Source organism: Myotis daubentonii, chromosome 8 (assembly GCF_963259705.1).
Source record: "Myotis daubentonii chromosome 8, mMyoDau2.1, whole genome shotgun sequence".
Classification (NCBI taxonomy): Eukaryota; Metazoa; Chordata; class Mammalia; order Chiroptera; family Vespertilionidae; genus Myotis; species Myotis daubentonii.
Window position 1 is genome coordinate 42760275 of NC_081847.1, and position 23162 is coordinate 42783436.

General features: G+C 41.9%; 1 protein-coding gene across 3 annotated transcripts in view; it reads left to right on the top strand.

Annotated features, from left to right (window-relative positions):
- The window catches only part of NEDD4L (NEDD4 like E3 ubiquitin protein ligase), a 303889-nt gene that overhangs the window by 135394 nt on the left and 145333 nt on the right, over window positions 1–23162 (top strand). Inside the window, exon 1 of one of the 3 annotated variants that reach the window (XM_059706203.1) lies at window positions 17464–17526. The exons of the other annotated variants lie outside the window; for them this stretch is intronic. The gene's annotated coding sequence lies outside the window, so the exon portion shown is untranslated. Of the gene's footprint in view, window positions 1–17463; window positions 17527–23162 lie in introns of those variants that run through there. 3 annotated transcript variants of the gene reach the window in all.

Consider the following 23162-nt stretch of genomic DNA (forward strand, 5'->3'; position numbering starts at 1 on the left):
CTTTTAAAATCAGGTTAAGAATTTCCGTCATGTTTGTACCATTAAACATTCATTCCATAAAGAGTTTCATGGTGTTATACATTTTTCTGAAAGTTTAAAAAAGAAGGAAGAAGGTGCTAAAAAAAAAAAAGCACCAAAAGAAAGATCAAATATTTTGTAAGATGAAATGAAACTCTCCAACTCCGAAATCTACTGAGTAGGATGAAAAAAGAAAAGGAAAGACTAGATTAAAAATAGAAAGTTGGAACAACAGGAACTCAAAATCTATCACATAGAATATGTATTAGATGCAGATAGCCAATAGGTTGTGAGCACCTCCCCAAGAGAAATTGGGTTGAGAGTTAGACTAATTGAATATTATTTTATGAATAAGATACTCTAAGAAGATACGCCAAATGCAGTAACATACAATCAATTGTAGGTATGTATCCTCCTTTATTATGACCCATGTGTGTTCCCTGCTCTTTAGATCGTTAGTCCTCTTAATTAGCTGCTAATGAACTGAGTGGTTTTATGGTCACCAAGCTAGCCACTCCTTAAACAGTCCCATGTCAGTAAGTGTGTGAGCAGTAGAGCACTGAGTCAGCACACCTCCTAATCTGTTGTGTTCACAAATGGCCAAAGGAATAACAGTGAAAGAAGGATAAATATAGTCACCTGGCAAAAATATTTGGCCTTTCTCATTATCATGGAAGTTATATTTAGAAGAAATGTTTTTGGTAAAAATATTTGAAAGTTTGTTTTATAATCATAAGTAGCTTGGGTTATTCTGACTGAGGGAGGGGTGCATGTGAGAGGCTGGGCAGCTGATAGGGACTGTGGAATTTGCCAGTTGGGGGAGGGAAATGAGACGATTGAGTTCATCAGTATAGAATAAGAATAGAAAACACGAAGGATATAGAATCTTGAAATTTCAGGCTTTCCCTTAGTTATTTGGTGAGACTTATAGAGAAATGGTGGAAACTACCAGGAATTAAGAAAAGAAAGAAAATTACTGTGAAAAATGTTTCCATACCCTTTTCCTGGTATTCAGATAGAGCGTAGTTCTGGTCCAGTTCTGGTCAATTCCCTCTCACTTCCTGTTTTACCAACAACTTGACTTGTGTTCTCCTCAAGCTGCACTGCTTGAGTTCCCTGTGTGTGTTCTGATTTTGATCCTCCAAACCCCCCATCCCCATGCAATTCTTTATGCTATGCCTCAGGTTCTTTCTCGCGCGCGCATGCGTGCGCGCTCTCTCTCTCTCTCTCTCTCTCTCTCCCTCTCCCTCTCTCTCTCTCTCTCCCTCTTCCTCTCCCTCTCCCTCTCCCTTTCCCTCTCCCTCTCCCTCTCTCTCTCTCTCTCTCTCTCTCTCTCTCTCTCTCTCCCTCTCTCCCCCCGCCCCCTCCTGCTTACTTGGTGAGATCAAGTTCAGACACCATCAGACACCAGCTTCTGTATGAAGGCTGCCTTAATTCCTTTCATTCCTTGTGATTCTCAGAGGAATTAAAGATGCCTCCCTGATGCATTGAGTGCAGGTTGAAACGTACCGGTGAGGTGTGGCTTGGTAGAGCTCAGTAAAGTCAGTTTAAAGATGACACCAAGTTTTCCAGTCAGATGAAACCAGCTTACGGTGTTTGTGGAGCTGTGTTCACACTGGGACGCCACCTCCTGTCCTCAGATGCAAGTCCTGGGGGACACGCACACCTAGGCAGCAGACAGATCCATCTTTGCCTGTCCCAGTAACTTAGTTGTAGATAATAAGGCATTTAGGCTTAAGATGTGTGGGAAAACTAATACAAAACAGCAGAGGGAGGCCAGGTGAGAGAAGAGACAAGGGACAGGCTACAACACTGAAGTGACAGTGACTGGAGGCACTACATGTGTGTATTTGGGCAGAGGCCTGGTGATTGCCTCTCCCTGATGGCATTAGGCATATGAACAGCACCAACAAGGCTGCAGGAAGCAATTGCATCCCCACCTGTGCATCTGCATAGGCATCACATGGCACAGTACTGCCTTGTGAGGGGAGTCTGGCTGGCCCTCAGATATGGTCCCCCCCACTCCTCCCTGCACAAAAAAAAGCCTCTTCAGGTGCCTCCGTTCTCCTTGTTCTCTGCACTGTAAAGCACTATAGATCTGCCATCTACTCCCTTCTCTTTAAGTTTTAGCTTGCACTTGTTTACAAAGAATAGAAATAGTTAGAAATATTCCATCAGAAAGTAAAATTTAAGTCCTTCAAAATATAATATGAGAACATCTGGAAATTTTAACTGTCCCAACCGGTTTATTTCTTAACGATACCAAGTAGTTGATGGCCATTGAACTTGGAAAACAGATATCATCCCATTGAATGTTGACAGATGAAAACCAGAGTGCCATGTAGAAAAACCCGCACACAAAACAGCCCACTAAATAACCCATTTGAAAGATTTTCCTGGGGAATTGGAAACATTACTTGTTTTTATAGGCAGTGCTGGGCCTTGAACATGCACTATAACTCATAGTTCTGGAACAGTATTCCCTCTGCCCCAAAGAATGGGCTAAGTAAGTTAGGGTAATGTCCATGTAGACTAGGGGTAGGGGGCATTGTGCCCATGATTGTTTGCTCTGGTGCAATAGGAATATATTAAGGTACAATTAAGTTGTTCAAGTTGTCCTTTGAACAACTCTGGGATTAGAGGCATGACCCCCACACAGTTGAAAAATTGCTTATAACTTCTGACTTCCCCCCTTAACTACTAATAGCGTACTGTTGACCTGAAACCTTACCCATAACATAAACAGTTAATTAACACGTTTTATATGGTATACTAGAGCAGTGGTTCTCAACCTTCCTAATGCCGCGACCCTTTAATACAGTTCCTCATGTTGTGGTGACCCCCAATTTCATTGTTACAGATTGAACATAATTAAAGCATAGTGATTAATCACAAAAACAATATGTAATTATATATGTGTTTTCCGATGGTCTTAGGCGACTCCTGTGAAAGGGTCGTTCGACCCCCAAAGGGGTCGCGACCCACAGGTTGAGAACCACTGTACTAGAGGCTCAGTGCACCAATTCGTGCACGGGTGGGGTCTGGCTGGCCCAGCCCCAATCGGGGTGGATTGGGCCAGGCCTATTGGGAGGAGGAGACAGTGGGAGGTTGCCGGCCAGCCCTCCCTGATCGGAGCCTGATCAGGGCTGGCTCGGGGGAAGGGCTGCAGGAGGTTGGCCTGCCGGTCCCGCTCGGGGTGGGGGAGCAATTAGGTGTGGTGTGGGCCCATGGAGGGTGGAGCTGGCCAGGGGGGAAAGGCCACAGGAGGGTTAGCTGACTGCCTCGCCCTCGATCAGGGCGATAAGGGGCTGATAAGGGGTGGGGCCAGCCAGGGGGAGGGGCCTCTGGAGGTTGGCCAGCCGACCCCACTCCCGATCAGTTGGTTTGCTGGCCACAGTGGGCGTCATAGCCACCGGTCATTCTAGTCATTCCGGCATTCTGGTCGCTAGCTTTATATATATATAGATGTATTTTATGCTGTGCCCTTACAGTAAAGTAAGATAAATGTTATTAAAATAATCATAAGGAAGAGAAAAATACATTTACAGTATTTATGGGAAAAATCCTCACATAAATGCGCCTACACAGTTCAAACCTGTGTTGTTCAAGGGTCGGCTGTAGGGTTGCCAATCTTGTGCAGAGCCAGCCGGTGGGTTCTAAGAGACTCTCGAGGTTAGGGCTCCTGGATTCCATGCCACCTTTGTAATATCTCTGTAATTTAGGGGCAGCAGTAACCAAGTCCACCCCCAGGAATGTTCTTGGGGCACAGTCACACACGTGAACCAGTGTCTGAGATCTGGCTGCTCCTTCCCCAAGAAGGAGTGCTTGTAGCCGGACAGCGGCGTTAGTTCCTCACTCGTTTCATTAAATGGTTTCCACCACCAAAGAGTCCCTGCTGCGATGGGGATTCAATAGTAGTAATTTATGTACTGAGATTCACTGGAGAAAATATTCAGGAACAAAGTGAAAAATATTAACTATAGAACATGTTCAAAATTTCTTTTTGGTTTCAGTTCTTACAAGGACTGAGGGTAGCAACCCAAATGGAAGTATTTGCTTAGTCGGTTGGTTGTTTACATGAGTCAGAATTAAAATTTGTCAGAAGTAGGTTGAACCTCTTTCTCTGCCTGTTGCCAGAGGGTCTAAAAATGGAAACGTGAGCCCAAGCTCTTTCCCGACCATCAAGGTAATTCCGCTTGAGCAGAGCATAAATAAATGTGATTCCAGCTGCGCATCACCTTCAAGTTTCCCAGGCCCGTAGGGACCTTATAAATCCGAAATGCCCTCTAGTGAGGACTGAGGAACAGCAGCTCTGCTTCGGGCCTCACGCTTTTCTGACTGGGCCAGAGCCGCTCGCCCTGCGATATGCCTCAACTTCGGCCTCAACTTCTAAGAGTTTCTATTTGAAGTAATCACGTTGACAAGGGCACTTCTTCGGGAGTACCGGAAGCCGTCGGCTCTGAGTGATTGTTGAACCCGGAAGTCGTGGGTCTGGCTCATTGTTGAACCCGGAAGTTGTGGGTCTGGATCATTGTTGAACCCGGAAGTCGTGGGTTCTGACTCATTGTTGAACCCGGAAGTCGTGGGTTCTGAGTGACTTCTTCTGATTACCTGGGAGTTCTGTACAAACCTGTCATGAAGTTGAGCCTCAAATGTGTTAGGCGGCATTTTCACATCAGTAAGTTCACTGTCGGGATACGGGACAGAGTCTTTGTTGACTTAGGATCTGTGGCGCCCTAGGTTTGGAAGAGTAAACTAGATTGTTCTGATAACAGACGTTTTAATAGTAGGCCAAAGGTGCACTGGCTGCAGCATTTATTCTGGTGGTAAATTTTTTCTAAACCTGTGAGTGAATAGAATTTGTTTAAACTTGGCCTGTACTAGGGAAATGGGAATGGCTCTTCCTCATCCTGCCGCTGGCTTCCCACTCCCTGCCAGCTAGTTCCATTGCTTACTCGAATGGTGAATCTTAGAATTGTTATCTTAGGTACTTTTCTTTCTTGTTTATAAAAATTCTGAACATTGTAGAACATATCACCTAGAAAGGGAAAGCTATCTTCCTTATTAAAGAAGATGAAAAATCAAGGAATTAATGTATGCATCATAAGACATTAGAAAAAGAACAACTAAATAGACAAAAAGTAAAAAGTGAGGAAGGAGGACTTAATAGGCAACAAAGATAAAAGTTAAAATTAATAAAACAAAATAGAATTTAAAGCATAATTAACTCCATTGGCTAAGTATTTGAAAGAACCAATAAAATAAAACTCCCATTCTAACAGGAAAAAAGAGCAAAAAACAAATAATAGGAATACGAAAGGAGACACAGGGAGGTTAACCAACTTTATAGGAAAATGCTATAAGAAGCCCTATGACAACAAATTTGAAAACTTAGAGATGATGTTTTAGTAAAATACAAATTACAAAATTGATTCAGGGAGCATGGAAAACTTGAAAAGGCCAGTTATGGTAGAAGAGGTAGGAAATGTGATTAAAAGTCACCACTGAAAAAGTCATCAGGACCCCATGGAGTTCCAGTTGAGTTTTAGCTAATCTTTAAAAAAACAGAAAATTTTATCTAACCTTTAGAAAACAGAAACTTTTATCTAACCTTTAAAAAAGCAGAAAATTTAACCTTTAAGAAAGAGTCTTATTTATAATGTTCTAGGACATACTGAAGTATGAAAAGGTTCCTACTTCATTTTATAAAACCAGCATAATTTTAATGTCTGATAAATTTTAAAGCAAAGAATAGACCAATATTATTTATGAAAATAAATGCAAAAATTTAAAATATTTCACTAACGAATACACTCTTGAGTGCATCAAAAGCCAATGTACTATAATTAATACTTATTTTAGTATTACTAGGATGATTAGGTATTCAGAACTTTTATCACCATCACCCATATTCTTCCCCAACATATTAAAGGTGAAAAGTTTCAACATGCAATAGAGGCTGGCCAGACATTTGATAAAGTTAGGCAGCCAATCCTAATATATTAGTACTAGGGGCTCGGTGCACGAAGATTCGTGCACTGGGAGTGGGGTCGGGGGTGAAGGGAAGGGTCCCTCAGCCCAACCTGCACCCTCTCCAATCTGGGAGTTTCTGTCTGTCTTTGCAATAATATGAGCGAATTGTCTGAGACCCCCCCAACCCAGTTTGGTTTGTTGCTCACAGAATAATAGAGGCATTTTTTCTTCTTTGCTCCATTGGTGGAGATTTCCTGGAAGTTTTAGGATATCTTCCCTTTAATTTTTCCTAGACACTCTGGTTTTACTTATGTCTCTCACCTTTGCTTTCCCTCCACCCCCAACCGCAAAAGTAACTTGCTCCAGGCTCACTTTGCTCTAGTGCAGCGGTTCTCAACCTGTGTGTCGCAACCCCTTAGGCCAGGGGTGGGCAAACTTTTTGACTCGAGGGCCACAATGGGTTCTTAAACTGGACTGGAGGGCCGGAACAAAAGCATGGATGGAGTGTTTGTGTGAACTAATACATGTTAACACTGCTGCTGGTGAAGGAGCGGAGGGGAGAGCAAGAGAACCCTCCGCTCTTTCGGCTCCGCGGGCCGGATAGAACAGCCGAACGGGCCATAGTTTGCCCACAGCTGCCTTAGGCGGTCGAACAACCCTTTCAAAGGGGTCGCCTAAGACCATCCTGCATATCAGATATTTACATTATGATTCATAACAGTAGCAACATTACAGTTATGAAGTAGCAACGAAAATAATTTTATGGTTGGGTCACAACATGAGGAACTGTATTTAAAGGGCCAGAAGGTTGAGAACCACTGCTCTAGTGTCTAAGAGATCCTTCTGCCACCAGAACTGTGATTCCCAGCATTCTTGGTGCTCCCTGCGCTCTGGGCTTCCACTTCCGGTCCTGGGGCTGCCATCAGAACTACGATTCCCAGCATTCCTGGTGCTCCTCACACTCTGGGTCTCCCAATGCCTCTGGCTCTCCTGCTGTGCTCTCCATCCGGTGACCAAGGGAGCCATGTCCCCCCAAACTGCCAGCTCTCCCACTTTGCTCTGTGTATACAAATTACCCACCATCTTTGTCTGGTTAATTTGCATACTCACTCCTCATTGGCTGGTGGGCATGGCTTGAGCATAGCGGAGGGATGGTTAATTTGCATGTTTCTCTCTCTCTCTCTTTTTTTTTAAAAATATATTTTATTGATTTTTTACAGAGAGGAAGGGAGAGAGATAGAGAGTCAGAAACATCCATGAGAGAGAAACATCGACCAGCCGCCTCCTGCACATCCCCCACTGGGGATGTGCCCGCAACCCAGGTACATGCCCTTGACCGGAATCGAACCTGGTACCCTTCAGTCCGCAGGCCGACGCTCTATCCACTGAGCCAAACCGGTTTTGGCTGCATGTTTCTCTTTTATTATATAGGATTACAATCTACAAAAGCAATATAGGAATAAAAATAAAGTACACACAAAAAAGGCTACATAGTAACAAAAAAATCACCCAACAACCCTTACTTCCTGAAAGACATAACACTAAAATTATTTCAGTTATAATTAGGAATTATAAAATGATGTATGCTTTTATAATTATTTAACACTAGTAGCCCTGAGCATGAATTCGTGCACCAGTAGCTCGCTGCCGCCCTCCTGTAGCTCCCCTCGCTCACCCCCCCTCATAGCTTGCTGCCCTGTCCCCTCCTGTAGCTCTCCGCTGCCTGTTGTAGCTCGTTGCCCCACCCTCCTGCTGATCCGTGATCCGGTCGTTATGTGGTTGGTCGTTACGTACGACCATTTGCATATTACATCTTTATTATATAGGATTGTCTTAAAGGTTCTAGAAAATGCAGTAAGATTGTGAAATGTGTTTATGTCTAGAAAATCCAAGATGCTCTCTCTCAAAAAACCCCACAAACAACCACACACCAAACACTAAATTAATAGGAAAATTTATCAAGATAGCTGATAAAAAAGAAGTTCATACAAATTGTCATCTTTTCTCTGTTTTGAAAATGAGCACCTGGAAATGGAAGTTAAGTATTCCTTTTCTCAACAGTAGCAAATGCCCTAGGAGAAAATTGAACAAGTGTGGCACCTGTGTCCTTTTTAGTGAAGATAGGGAATTAAAAAGAAATAGCATAAATATGTTATTCCAAAAGTAATACATTTATTGCAATTCCATTTTGAATTCCCAAAATAGTGGGGTTTTCTTTTTCTCTTTTTTGAACTGAATAGAATAATCCGGAAGTTTATATACAAGAGTAAATGCATAGCTTGAGAAGAGCCCAGATAAATATGAAAAAGAAAGCCAGTGAGGAAAAAGTTGACTTGCAGGTGATCACAACATGAAAAGAAAGTCTTTGTGACCAGATCAATGTGTTATTGATAACAGATTGCATAAGTGGTTCAATAGAACAGAATAGAGAATCCAGGATTGTGTTTCATTAAGTAAGAGAAGTTAATGTGTAGTAAGATGAACAGTTCAGTACTGTTGAGAAGATATTACATTATTTGTTGGATGATATTGGCCTAATCAACTTTTCAGAGGGGTGGGGAGGGGGATTGACCTCATTCTTACATTATAATCAGAAATAAATCCCAAAATCTTCTATGATGATAAGCAATTCAAATTTGCAAGAAAAATGCAAGCAACTACTTGTATAATCTTGGGGGTGAGGGAGAAGGACACACTGGGGAGGGTATTTATAAAAAATGTATAATAGACAAAGGGTTACTATCTATCATATTAATAACTTATGAATTGGCAAAAAAATAAACCCACAAAAAAACACAACTCAGGGAAAATGGACAAATAACATGCAACTCAACTGAGAGCAAATGCAGACAGCCAGCAAACCTATGAGAAATAATTCACAGTTGCTAGGAGAATACAGATTAAAACAACAAGGAGACATTAAACCCATCAGACTGGTAAAAATAGAAAATAACACGTCTTGCTAGCAAAGATGTAGTAGAAACAGTATTCTAATAATACTGAGGGAAACATGAATTATCATGCTTTATTTGGAAAGCAGACTGGTGATGCATATTAAAATTAAACATTAATATACCTTTCCACTAAGCAGCCTTTCTCTCAGCTGTCTGTCTTCTAGAAATAAAAGTGTCTATACGCAAGGTCATATGTATAAAGATGTTTATTGTACTATTACAGTGGCAAGATACTGAAAATTCAAGTGTGCATCAGTTGAAAAATGGCTAATTTATGGAATATTTGTACTGTGTCTCTTTATATAGCCATTGAACAGAAAGAGTTAGGGCTGTGTTAGAGTTGGCTTGGGAGGGGTTCCTATGAGAAACTGCTACATGAGAAGTCAGATGCAGAACAGTACAGTATCCATTGTGAAACAAAGACACAATCTCCCTGTATTTGCCCATGTGTGTGAATCTGTGTGCATGGAGAAAAAGATGAAAGCGCTTCTTTTCTAAATTAAGAAGGACAAATGTAAAACCCCACAAGGTGTTAACCACATTCCATATCTTTCTTGTGGAGGCAGCTGCACAGCTCTGTGGTTTGAGGTTCAAAATCCTGGTTCCTTCTCCTGGAACTCTCATTCACTTTTACTTCCTCATACCAGCCTGTGCTTGTTTTGATGCCCTGATACTGTCTCAGCTTTTATGAGGATATTAATTATGCATATTTAAAATTCTTCTGTTTCCAACTCTGTTTGCACACTCCCCTTACAAACTCCCGCCCCTTGTTCACAGCCCTGGTTGTTTCACATTTAGTGACTCTTGGTTGTGTCTGGTCTTTGTATTACTGACTCCTGTTTGCCCCTTTCTCACTGTATCTGTCAGGTTGAGGCCATGTGTAGAGCGTGGGTGGGATGGGCCAGCAGTGGCCTATTATGTAGCTCCTGCATGTCCCTCCTGCCCATCTTTAGGTTCCTGCCTGTACTTCCAGTCTTAGGATCACACTTCAGCTTTCACCTGCACGATGAAGGTAGCAACAGAAAAAGCTGGAGGAAGTGACATTTTCTGATTAATCACCCTGATTGTTGCCTCCAGGTCTCCCCAGCCTCTTGTACCACTTGACTTGAATTTCTGGAACCTGGAGAATACTTCTACCCATGCAGCGGCTCTCTGCCACACACACGGGGGCTCTGGTTTTGTTTTTCTGTCCCTCATACCCATCCCGTTTCTGTTCACTGGTGATAGTCTTTCCTACTTCCCCGGACTTTTGTGGGTGTGGTATTTCAATTCAGGCCATCTGCCTCTTTAAACATGCTTGAATTCTAGATGGAAGAGGCATGGAAGAAATGTACACTTGGAGGGCCATTGAATATACATTTCTCTAAGCCTTAGTTTTCTCATCTGTAGAGCAGGGATAGCAACAGTACCTATCTTACAGGGTTATTGTGAAGGTTAAAGTACGTGATGCTCTCAAGGGCTTAGAACCGTGCCTGCCATTTACAGGCAGACCCTGCAGATATTGCAGGTTTAGCTCCAGACCACCACAATAAAGCGAGTCATCATCTTTGCACTGGTAGAGAGTCTTGCCTTCAACTTGTAAAAACCTCAACATTGGTGAAGCGCAGTAAAGCAAAGTGCAATACAACAAGACATCCCTGTACTAAGAACTCCATCAAAGTTAGCCGCTGCTGCTTTCAGAAAATGGACCATGGTAGACATACTAGATTAATATATCTACCCTGTCTTCTGCCACAATGTTTTGAAAGCTCTGTGGTATTTATTGAAGTATCTACGTGTGGGTATTTCTGTAGATAAATTTCTACAGCCTAATTCTTGGATGAAAGGACATCAACATATACAATGTTCATCGATATCAGGGATTGCCCTCCCAAGTATTACACGGGATTCCGCTAGCTCCAGTAGTTGAAAGTGGTTTTTCCCATATTCTATATTACTCAATTTTTTTCAACCTTTTAATCTTTGCCATTATGGAAGGTAAAAATTGTATGCCATTAGTCAGTGAGGCTGAGTATCTCTTCATATATTTGTATTTTCTCTTCTATGAAGTGCTGATTCTCATTCTTTGTCCATTCTTCCTTTGAGTTTTGAGATTTTCATTGATTTGTAAGATAGTTTTGTAAATAGTGTTCTTCTCACTTGATTTACTGTCTTTTGTATGGAAGCTTTAAATCTAACATTGGGCTTTTACATGTTTTTCCTGTGGTATCTTGAAAAGCTAACAACTATTTATATAGCATATATTTATGTTACAAAAAAAGGGGGTTTTCCCCTTCTGTTGCACAAGTTATTACATACACATTATTCTGAATCTGGGAAAAAAAAGTTAGAAGGAAAAAGCTACCAGCAACAGAAAGAGCATCACTCCTAATATTTGGCATTTTCATTTTAGTTGTCATCTAGTAGGGAATGTGTATTTTTACATAATTTGCATCATAATGTCTGTAGCCTATTTTTGGTCAGTTAACAGTCTAATATGTGCTATGCCACATTCCACTTTCTCAGGATATAATACCTTATTTAATCATTTCTCTTCAATGTTTCCTATTGCTGTGAAATTTTTTAAAGCTAGATTATGTTCTTATGATATGAGTACCTCTTTGGAAATGGGATTACTAAATCCAACAATATTGGGATGTAAATACTTTGGGTACATATTACCAGTTTGCTTTCCTGAAGTGTGCTACCAGTTGATGTTCCCATCAGCATAAAGACTCTTACTGCACCTCCCTCAGAAGACGAGAGCCAGCTGGAGAAGTTCTGGGAGCGGAGCTTCAGAAAGGAGCACAGCCGGTATGATGCCCAGCGTTCAGGTGGCAGTGAGCTTCAGAGGTTTGAAGAAGAGCCAGAGGCCAGTGGGGTGGGTGGAAGGGAGCAATACAGGGAGGATGGAGAGGACCAAAGCAGGCTCTTGAGGGCTGCGAGGGCCACCATGAGGAATTTGCATTTTATGCTTAAAGTTGTGGAAAGTCGGCAGGGAGAGTTGCCAGACAGTAGTGGCTAGCTGTGACTATTGTTGCAGGTAAGAATGTTTGCCCCAGAGGCTGTGGCCATGGCTTGTGTGAGAGAGGATGTTTTGAACATCTGGATGGTTGGGGATTTTTTTGGTGTGTGTGGTGATTAATTATTTAGGGCCCATTGATAGACTGGATGTGTGAGGGATAAAGAGAGGAACTGAAATGAGGAAATTCCAGCTTGAACAGCTGGCTGGTTGGTGGCCACTGAGGTGCAAGGGGTTAGCTGGGGAACAGGTGCAGAAGCAGAACCAGAAGTTGATGTTAGGGCTCTTGGATCTCCAAATGGTCATGTGATGGAGATGATGGAGAATGAGGATGGAGCACGAGGGAAAGGCCAGGCTTGGGTAGGCCTTGGGGAGTCATTTGCTTTTAGATGGTCAATATAGCCAAAGGGACCGGGCAAGGTCACAAGTTTGAGGTGTTTGTTTCATGTGAAAATGTGTTCAGGACTCTGAGTAACTGCCCTAAAATAATGAAGGTTAGAGAACTGTTTGTAAACTGTTACTCTTAAATGGTTGAGGCTACACATCACTGGGTCTTGGCTAGTATCTGGAGTGGAGTAGGTACATGATACTATGTTTACCAAATGATGTTTAAAGATTCAAGAGACCTTTCCCCATCTTAATGAGACATTTTCTGTTCAGTTGTTTTGATAAAGTCACTTGATTGTGTTAACCTGCAAGACATAAAAACTACACATTGTCCTCTTTTTTAAAGCCTGGAAGAAAAGGCTAATCCACATTAGGAAGATTTCATTTAAGACCTTGTAAGAAAACTCAAGACTTTGTGCTATAATCACCAAACCTTGCCTGTGTTATGGAAAGATTTTTGCCTGTGTCATGTCATCCTTGTTTTGTTCAATTTATTCCTCCCCCTCCAAGTGTCCTAGTTTCTCTTCTACTGTAGTTAGTTTTGAACAAAACAGGGAAACTTTTTTTTTATTTGGTTACTCAGTTGTTGTTTTTCAAATAGGTGATAATACATCCTTAGCAATTTTTTAAAATCCTCACTGAAGGATATGTTTCGTGATTTTAGAGAGAGAGGAAGGGCAAGAGAGAGAGGGAAAAAACCCCACATTGATGTGAGAAAAAAACATGGATAGTTTGCCTTCCTGTACGCTCGACCAGGGATTGAACCCAAAACCTAGGCACGTGCCCTGATGGGGAATTGAACCTGCCACCTTTTTGGTGTATGGGACGACGCTCCAACCAGTTGCTAAGGTCACTTGACCGGGACCTTAGCAATTTTCAAATCACATGTTTGTTTTCTTTTCTCCCTGACTATAAAGGAATTAGACATTGGAAAAGATAAAGTATAAAACAGTGATCCACCTGTAATTCGAATAGCCAGAGAGAGAATGAGCATTTACTATTTTGTTTTAATTCCTTCTGGTCCTTTGCCTATATTTATATATGTATATGGAAATAGTTTATATATTTGGAATAGTGCTATAATCCTGTTAAGAACTTTTAACCAGTATTATATGGTGCATATCTTATGATAACTTATAATATTTCTAGAAACATGATTTTTGAAACTGCAGAGTATGGGTAAATTCATGCTGGCTTTTTAACAACAACAACAAAAAATCTCAAGATGATCTCAGTAATTGACAAATCTTCTTAAGACTAAAACTCCAAGCAAATAGAATACAAACACTGAAAAGTCTTTGAGATACTACTCTGAAGTTTGAATTTTGTGGTTTTAAAAGATCTTGATTTGAAGTCAGCTTTCATACTTTTCTTACTCTCTTTGGTTATGTTAACTTAAAATGTAATTACCTTTCACACACTTCACTGCTTTCCATTGGAACATACTGGTCCAATGTGACCCGTTGTGGTATTTCATAAAATTCCACCTTATAAGCCATCCTAATTTTCTAAGTGTAGTAAACAATATTGAGCACATTCTTTTGGTAATATGTCAGAATTGCTAAAAGCCATAAAAAGGTGAGCATTTAATGTAAGTAATATAGAATTGCAGAATTGCCATGTATTTTTTAACATTATTTTGAAAAAAAAAAAAAAAACCCCAAGGGGTGTGAGACTAGAAGCAGCCTTTCCTTTTGGTAATCCTTCCGGTAGACCCATCCCTGGTCATTCACAGGTGTGCCTCCTGTGACCTTCCTTGCCAGTAATAACAGTGGGGAATTCCAGGAAAGGCTACTATCCCTAGAGCTCCCTTTGCTAAATGCATCCCGCCCACATCGGGAAGCTGAAGTTTCTGCCTCAGGACACCAGTCCCTTCTTGCTCATACAGGCTCTGTGTTAATAATCATTTGATTATTTGCTTGGAAAACTCCTCTTCAACCTTATGTAGCCCTTGACTCTTGACTCTTTTGGCTCCATGTTCCCCTCCTTTTCTATCCAACCAGCTTTCTCTTGTGCCTTCTTCTCCAAGATTCGAATCCCATTTTCTTAGGCTTTATTTTAAATCTCGGAAATCGCATTGTCTGCTATTGCTTTGATGGAGCTTATGACTCAGACGCTATAAAAATGGATACATAAAATATGTAAAATTTTAAATTGGGCTATGTTATTTATAGTTTTATAGTTCACGATTCTCAACAGAATATTGTGAAAATTTTCCCATGTTTTAAAATATTCCTTAAGGACATGAACATATAGATATCTGTACTTTATTTTCTCTCTGGTTGATCATCGAGAGTGCTTACAGTTTCTCAGTTATGTTTTATAAGGAGCCTCTTGGTCTGTATGACTCGCCTATAATTCCTGATTTATTTCTATAGACTCTTTATTTCCTTCTCAGTGATACCCCTTTTTAGACTTTCTTCATCTTTATTTATTCTATTGCAACACATTGCTAGCACGTTTCCTTGTTTTCAGTTTCAGTGGACTCAAGGTTGCTCTGCCCCACTGATAACCTCAATGACCTTGGAAACTACAGCACATCTGTGACACCCCTGTGTCCATATCTGTTTAAGAACTCCAGTCACTTTCATCCATCCACCCCTCATACCTTCTTCCTGAGCCCTCTGATTTGTGGGGGGAACCTGCAGTGTCACACATTCGGGCCTCTGAGTTTATGATGCTATCTGCCATCAGACTTCTGTGCTGCTCAACTTCTTTGACTCAGCCCACCTCTGCTTCCTTTTGCTCCCCAGTTGTTCCAGACTTTGATATTCTTGGCTCAGTCTCTAATCCCTCTCCCACTCTCAGCCCATGACCTTGTCTTCTACTTCTCTGCAGCAGCAGCCCTCAGTTGGAGCAGTACTATAAACTGCCCTTCCCTCTACCTAGTTCCTATTTACAGCAGCAATTGTCCTTTCTTCGTATATATCGCCTCAGAAGCAGCTTCCACCCCTTCTCCAAGGGCACCAACCACTTCACTCTGCACAAAGTCCTGTCCTTTTAAACCAATGGTTCTCAACTGGGGGCATCTTTGCCTCCTAGGGAACATTTAGCAATGTCTGGAGATAGTTTTTGGTTGTCACACCCGAGGAGAGTGGCTATCTAGGGGGTAGAGGCCAGAGATGCTGCTAAATATCCTACAATGCACAGAACAGACCCCCTTTCGCATCAAGAATTAGCTGGCCCGCAACGTCCGTAGAGCCCAGGTTAAGAAAGCCTGCTGTAGATTAGTCTTAGACCTAAGCCATGCTCCATTGCTTGTCCAGTGTCTGCATTCTTGTCTCTTTTCACCATAGCTGCTTTGTGGAACATCATTTGTTGTTGTTTGTTTGTTTTTCTTTTCAGAATATTAGATTTGAGAAGTTTCAGGATACCCTCAGATAGTAGTGTAATGGGAGCAGGGATAGTAACTGAGCATTGAGACCCATTATTTGTGTTGAATCTACTTTAGCGTCTTTTCCTAGATCGTGGTGCTTCCCTGGTTGGTTGGGTCTCACTTTCCTCTGGATGGAGAGACTTGAACTAAGGTTTCTAATGCTCCCGCCATTGCTACCATTTCCTAATTCAGTGTTAAGATTGTTGTTGACCAGGTTTAGTTGCATTTTAGTGGAGGTTGGGCCAAGGCTGATCTTCATGAGTTGGGAGAAAGATGTAGTTAACCTGAAAGTGGATGCACACCATGTGGTCAGTAAGTTTGATTGTTAATGGTGGTAGCAAAATTGTAGTTGGAAAAATTAAGTGTGGGCTTTTTCCTTCTCCCAGAATAAGATTTTTCGATGCCTTTTTCCAAGGCAGAACTGTGGACAGAGAGAGAGGAAACATAATAAAATGAAATGTTTGGCTGTGGGAAAATGATTATTAATCAGAAATGTGAATTCTGTCTTCACTTTTTATATTAATACTTGGAGTTTCTGCTCTTAAATTGAAATTGTTTAGCACTTATGTGTCCTCATTTTCTGCTTAAACCTTGAGGTATTTTTCTTATTTCAAGAATTCTCCTGAAAATGGTTGGAACTATCAACCTGTGAGGAACTATCTATGAGGGTGTATTTTTGAGGACAGGGTTTCTGGTAGTAGTAGCCCAGTGCCCACTTTCTCCACCAAGACGTCAGTGATCCTCCCAGCCACCAGAGGTCACTGGCTGCCCTGGTGATCTGTTTTGTCATTCCAGCACCTCCGGGAATCCTAGCCTTTGAGCACCTGTGGGAACTCGAAAGTCTAGTTTAGAGTTTCTCATTTGACATGCCAGGAACACTTAATGAGTGAGCATGCCACAAAATTGGAGTTCATGTGGAAAGTTAGCCTTTTGCTATAAGTAAGAACACTTCCTGTGTCAGCCACACCTGTGTCGTTGTGGAGTGGAGTTTGACCTGCTTCAAACAAGAGCAAAAAGGAGTCCTTTAGTGCCAGTCACAAGCCAGAGAAAGAGCACACATTTTAGTTGGCCCTGGGATTTGAGCAGAATAAAGGGTGGTCAGTTCTGTAAACTATACCCCTCAAATGGGACTCGGAGCCCTTGATCTATGCCTGACATCTGAAAATGGTTTACACACCACAGATGTTGGATTCATAGGGAGGTGCTGTTTCTCTTGTGATACTAAATCCCCCCATCTTTTCTGTTTGGTGGTGTAGTTTGTATCATAGTTCTATTTGAAACCTCGGGCACCATTTTAAACAGCCCAATCCCAGGTTATATGACTTAGAAAACCATGTGCTTTATGGGTATTGCCTGTCCTGTCAGGCGTGTCCTCCATTCATCTTTCTATGATCGAGAACTGCCATTTGAAGAAGCAATGCTGCAGGTAACAGCGTTCTGGCAGGTGTGGCTGTGTCAGCTGAATGCCGAGCTGGGCGGGGTTACTTAGGCTTACGGTAGGGGTGGAGCTTGACTCAACTCCTTTTCCACCAAGGAGCATTTCTTTCTAGCTGTCATTGAAGTGAATCATCAGGATAAGTAGCCAGCTCCGAGCATTCCTCCTCAGTTGTGTTAAAACTTGCTGGGGGTCTCCGAGAACCAGCAGAGGTGTGTGCTGGCAGCATTTCAACTCAGGGAAGGAGAAGACAGACCAGAGCCCGAGGATCCGAGGGTCCTCGAGGTGAATTTCCAGCTGTGCTACCGGAACACTAGCCCAATCTGACGCCTTCTGGCAGGAGAGGTGGCTTGTTTTCCGTGAGCCTTGAGGACAATTATAGGTAAGCACAAAGACACCACTGTATATTTATTATATGAATGCATAGTATCTACTATTGGCTTGGAGTTGGAGTTTGGTGTAGTGCTGTTTTTATATCTGTGGCATTCTTCTAGCCCATACCAAGATTTTTCTTTATAAAGTTACTTCTCTTTGGTGTTCAGGGTTAGCTGTAGTTGATCAGTTTTGCTCTCCTTGTGTGTATAGACGGGACAGGAGCGAAGAATGAGATTGAGAAACATTGTCATATGAACTCTCCTGATTTCTTTACTCTTTGCGTCTCATCTTTGGCTGGGCTATTTAGAAACATACACGCTTTTTATTCATAAAAGGAAAGCACATGGATACTTTTGTTTTCTTTTGAAATCATAGAAAATGTAGACCACTTAATTTCTGGGAATTTTTCTCTGATTTAGAAGTCACCGGTTAAGGAGGAAACAATTGTGTTTTTCTTCCTGTTTGTGTTGGGTCTCTCTTTTCTGAGTGTTTCTGACTTAGAAATCTCACTGGAAAAGGGGGAGACACCAGCTGAACTTGGCCTGAAATGAAATAACATCTGAGGGTTGTGAAGTGTTTGCTTGAACAATGATTTATGGTTTATATCTGAATTTTTGCTTGGCAGTGATAGAAATCTTTCTTCCCCTTAGTATTTGGCTTACATGTCTTACTCTAAATCTATTTGTTATTGTTATTATCAATTAGAGAGAACAAAACTTAAAGCCCAGGACACAGTCAACTGAAGTTTTCCTTTGGGTTTTGCTGTCATTTCCCACCCTTACTACTCATACATACGAATACACTATATGATTAACACGTGATTTTTTTCTGTTTCTTTACTGTCTCATTTGATGGTGATTCATAAACTGTTAGTTTCACCAGTTAGTGTATGTCTGTATATTGCCAAAGCCTGAAATAACCTGGAGTGCAGGCCACACCTTTATGTTAATGAGCCAGGTACTTTAAAAAAAGTATTTCTAAAGTTAAATATCTTATTAAAGAATAACTCGGATTTGATGCGTATATTGTTTACATGCATGTGAGTTAGGGTATGCCAATCAAACAAAGAAAAGGAAACAAGTAACTAAACTATAAGAGGGAATTTAAAGAACATGTGGTATTGCTTTTTTAAAAATGTCTCTGAGGACAAGGTGAATTTTAATTCCCATGAGAATTTGAGTAAGATGATGGTGAAACTGAGAAGAGAGAAAACAGAAATATTTAATTAGGCAGGAGAAAAGGAAGGACATGATTCTCACAGACATTTTTCTTAAAAAGATTTGTTTTTGTTTTTTGCGGGGTCTTGTATTGCAACTAAATGGTATTTAAAACAACATGTTTAGGACATTTTCTTGTCACTGTAGAATATAACAGAAAGAGACAAGATGAAGGCAGGAACAGAATGATAGACATTTGCTAGTTGAGGAGCATAAAAAATTTATTCTAAAGTGGGTTGTTTGGTGGGTCTGGTGATGGTGGGGAGCCCTATATACTTATTGACAACATCATAGGAGCTGTTAATAAAACTGAGGTTTTTGTGGTTATGACCATTGTGTTGGAGTGGGAGGGTTTTGATTTATTTTTTAATCTCATTCCAGGTGATGTTTATTTCATCAGTCAGTATTTCTTACGGCTTTTCCAAATCAATTTTCAGGTGAAGTCATGTATATCATTTCTTTCACCTTGGCAGAAATCTGTTCCTTTGCAATTTGAGTTAATGATGATTTAATGTGCTAGCAATGTAGAGGCTTTCCCATTCTCCAGGTTGGCTTGAAGCAAGCCTGCTAATCTCTCAGCTTGGATCCCAGAGGCTTTTGAGGTCATTCACCTGCAGGGTGATGGCAGAAGCACGTGCTCTCAGGTGTTTACAGAATCTGTCTCAGCTATGCTCTCAGTGGCTCAGAATTCCACAGAGGGTCACCTGGCACACCTTCACTTACAGTAAATATTTGTGCTCTCTCCATGCTTGGCCTGGTTTTCTTGGTACCCAGGTTGGCAGGAGCATATGTAGGTAGGCAGCTTCCCGTGTGATCTTGCCCACTGGCCAGGACTCGTGGGTCGAACCTGGGTGAGACGGCCAGCTACCCTCCTGAAATCAAAGGGGCTTTGTTTCTGACTCATCTAAAGGCCCCAGGTCTAGATCTTATAGTAAATCCCTCCTGCCTTGCTGTTGTCACCAAAACTGGATCAGCCAAAATAATCACGAGATCTTGAACCATGAGCTGTACTCTCTCAGCTGAGACATATGTGAGCTATTTTTTCATCTTAGAAGTAGTTACTTGTAGAAAGGTTAAAATACCAGATCCTGATTGACATCATCACTGAAAACAAAGGATTGCTTTCTTCTCTTAGAGAAAGGAATTTTCTGTGGAAATTTTTGGAACAGCACATGATACGTGTGACATATCAGCAACTCCCAGGGGTAGTTAACAGTGTCACTTCAGACTAAGTGGAAACACAGAGACCATAGATTCAGTGGGGTCACTGGAGTTGAACAGAAATACATAAAGAGCACCGCTTCAGTGATGTAAGCGGCTATGCTCACTTCACTATTACTCATCAGCCCTGGGCGAGAGGATTCCATGGAATTATAAGCCACCTCTGACTCAGGTCAGTGACTGGAAACCCCGCCATTGAGGGTGTTTGGTCATGTGTTCTGAGCAGAGGTCATGTGGAGTCCTGGGGCTGCGATCTTCAGGAACATTAGACCACACAGGTGTGCAAACCTTCAGCCCTGTTCACATGGTCAATGAGTTTATTTTGGCCAAGATCTGCCATGCTAAGTAGATGTGCTTGAGCCTCAAGGAAGTCTCTAGTTTCATTAAAGGAAATGGTGCAGCGGGCTTGAAGGCATTGGAGTATGTTCTACTTTTCTTTCGTACTGTACCCTGTTGTGATGAGGTCTTCAGAGGCGTCATTTTATGTAGGCTTATCAGTGAGTGATCTCTGAAAGAGATTTGTTCTTGGACACTCTCTGGTATTACATTCATGTGATTATTTAGTTTAATTCATTGACAAGGCTTGTTCATTACTTTAAAATAATTTGTCTTCTCACTATCCTTTTAATCCATTAGTTACCAAATAGTTATTAAATATATTTATGCTAGACACTCAGGAGTACCTCTTTTTCCCTTACGCTTGACACTTTTCATTGAGCTAAAATTCTTTTAAGTTTGACTTGTTCCTTCTCTTATTCTTGTTTTTACTTGATTAGTTTAAATTTTTTTTAAAAGTCCTTACCTGAGATCTTGTCTTTTTCATTGATCTTTAGAAAGAGAGAAGAAGAGAGAAAGAGGAGAAACTTTGATCCATTGCCTCTTGTATGCACCCCGACTAGGTATCGAACTTGCAACCTAGGTATGTGCCCTGACCGGGAATTGAACCCACAACTTTTTGGTGCAGGGAACAATGTTTCAACCAACTGAGCCTCCTTGCCAGGGTTGGTTGATTTAATTTTCAGTATACACTTTAACAGCTCTGAAGCATTGGGCTGAGTGAGGATGGCAATCAAAGACAATTAAGAATTGATTTGTAAGAATTTGCCCCTTTTATTAGCTGGTTTTAAAAAATTAATCTTCTCTTCAACTCTTTGTTTTTTTAATGGGAGGCCACACATCAAGGTTGAGTGGTTTTCCTTGTGTGCATGTGCACCAGTGGAACTCTGTTTTTGAAGAAAATAAAGAATTTAACAGCTACAGAGGATTATAAACTGAAAGGTATTCATGTCAGGGAGCAAGAGAGCGTGAGAATGGAAGATGAAATGGCCCTCATCACGCCACCTGTATAGAACTGCAGATCCCAAGAGACCAGGCATCATCCTACTGCAGGGATATTGCCATTAAAATTTGATTTGGACCACAACATGGGACAGAAAGCTTTGATGACAAAGCCAGTATCTTAGTTTAGCAATAACTGGTTAGGGGTAAGACCCACAAACTAAGCAGCGAGATTCAGCAGTTGTGTGTGGTACAACCTCTGCCCCTGCCTGTTCAGGGAGGGCCCCAGCATCTTCACCTGCATGCAGGCTCATCCTGCAGGCTCATCCTAGGTGTTACTCTAGTCATCATTAAATTGCCCTTGTGTTGTGTTAGTGACAACTACATTTGGCTCTGCTTTCTTTATTTGTTTGTTTTTATTAGGGGAGGGGAGAAGTGTGGGCAGAGAGCAAAATAAAAAGCAATTTGCAAGCTCCCAAATTGAGAGTGCACCAGTTAGAGTCAAAGTGACCTCCCAACCTTGAGGGGAAACTAATTTACTCAACAGATATGCACTGAGCACCTCAGGGCCACTCTCGGGCTATACGGGCTAGGAAGGCTAGTATAAACAGAAGAGGCCAAGTGCCCATCAGTGTCCGGCTGGTGGGCTGCACAGCCATCTGAGGCCACCTGCCTCTGTACCTGCAGGGAGCTTCAGCCAGTGGAGAAGACTGACAATAACCAAGAGAACAGACACTGTCATTGGAGGTAGTGTGAGGGACTTTAAAGTAACAAAAATCAGGAGACAGGAATAACAGTTACATGGTGGACACATTTTTCTTCTTCTGCATGGCAGCCCCTGACATTTTTGTGTTAGTATGGAAGTTGTAGCCAACACTAGGATTGTGGTTGGAAATCCTTAAGCAATAAAAAATAAAATAAAATAAAATAAAATAGTATTTAATTAAAAAAATCCTTTTAATATCCTCCTCATAGAAAATTATAAATTATTGTACCTGGAAGGGTAAATGGTCATGGATCTTAGAGCAAAATGAAAACATATATCCTGGAAAAGAATATTTTAACTCATTAAACATGTCTAAGTATCATATCTAGAAAACTAGGGACACCAGCATTGGTGCAGTAGCCTCAGCACGCATGAATTATTCTGCCCTGTAAGAGGCGTGGTGGCCCGGCCAGTGTGGCTCAGTGGTTGAGTGTTGAACCAGGCAATCAGGTTCAATTCCCAATCAGGGCACACGCCCCAGTTGCAGGCTTGATCCCCAGTAGGGGGCATGCAGGAGGCAGCCAATCAGTGATTTTCTGTCATCATTGATGTTTCTATCTCTCTCTCTCCCCCCCTTCCTCTCTGAAATGAAGGAGAAAATATATATACATACATACATACATACATACATATCTACACTAATAAAAGAGAAAAATGGTAATTGGCGTATGGCGATACCCTTTTCATTGGCTAATCAGGGCTATATGCAAATTAACTGCCAACTAAGATTGGCAGTTAACTGCCAACTAAGATTGGCAGTTAACTGCCAACAAGATGGCGGTTAATTTGCATATGTAGGCACAATGCAGGGAGGCGAAAGGGAAAGCAGGAAGAAGCCCCCTGCCACTGACAGGGATTGGGAAACCCAGGGGGGAGCTAAGAGCTGGGGGGCAGGGCAAAGGCGGCCCTGGGGCCGCCTTTGCCCTCCCCCCCAGCCATGATCAGAGAATCAGGCGCCTTTGCCGCCCTGGCCAGTGATAGCAGGAAGTAGGGGTGGAGCCAGCGATGGGAGCTGGGCACAGTCGAAGCTGGCAGTCCCAGGAGCTAGGGGTCCCTTGCCTGGGCCTAAAGCGAAGTCCACGATCGCGGGGCCGCTGCAGCTGCAGGTCCCCGCTGCACGGGCCGGACGCCTAGGCCAGAGGCGTTAGGCCTGGCCAGGGG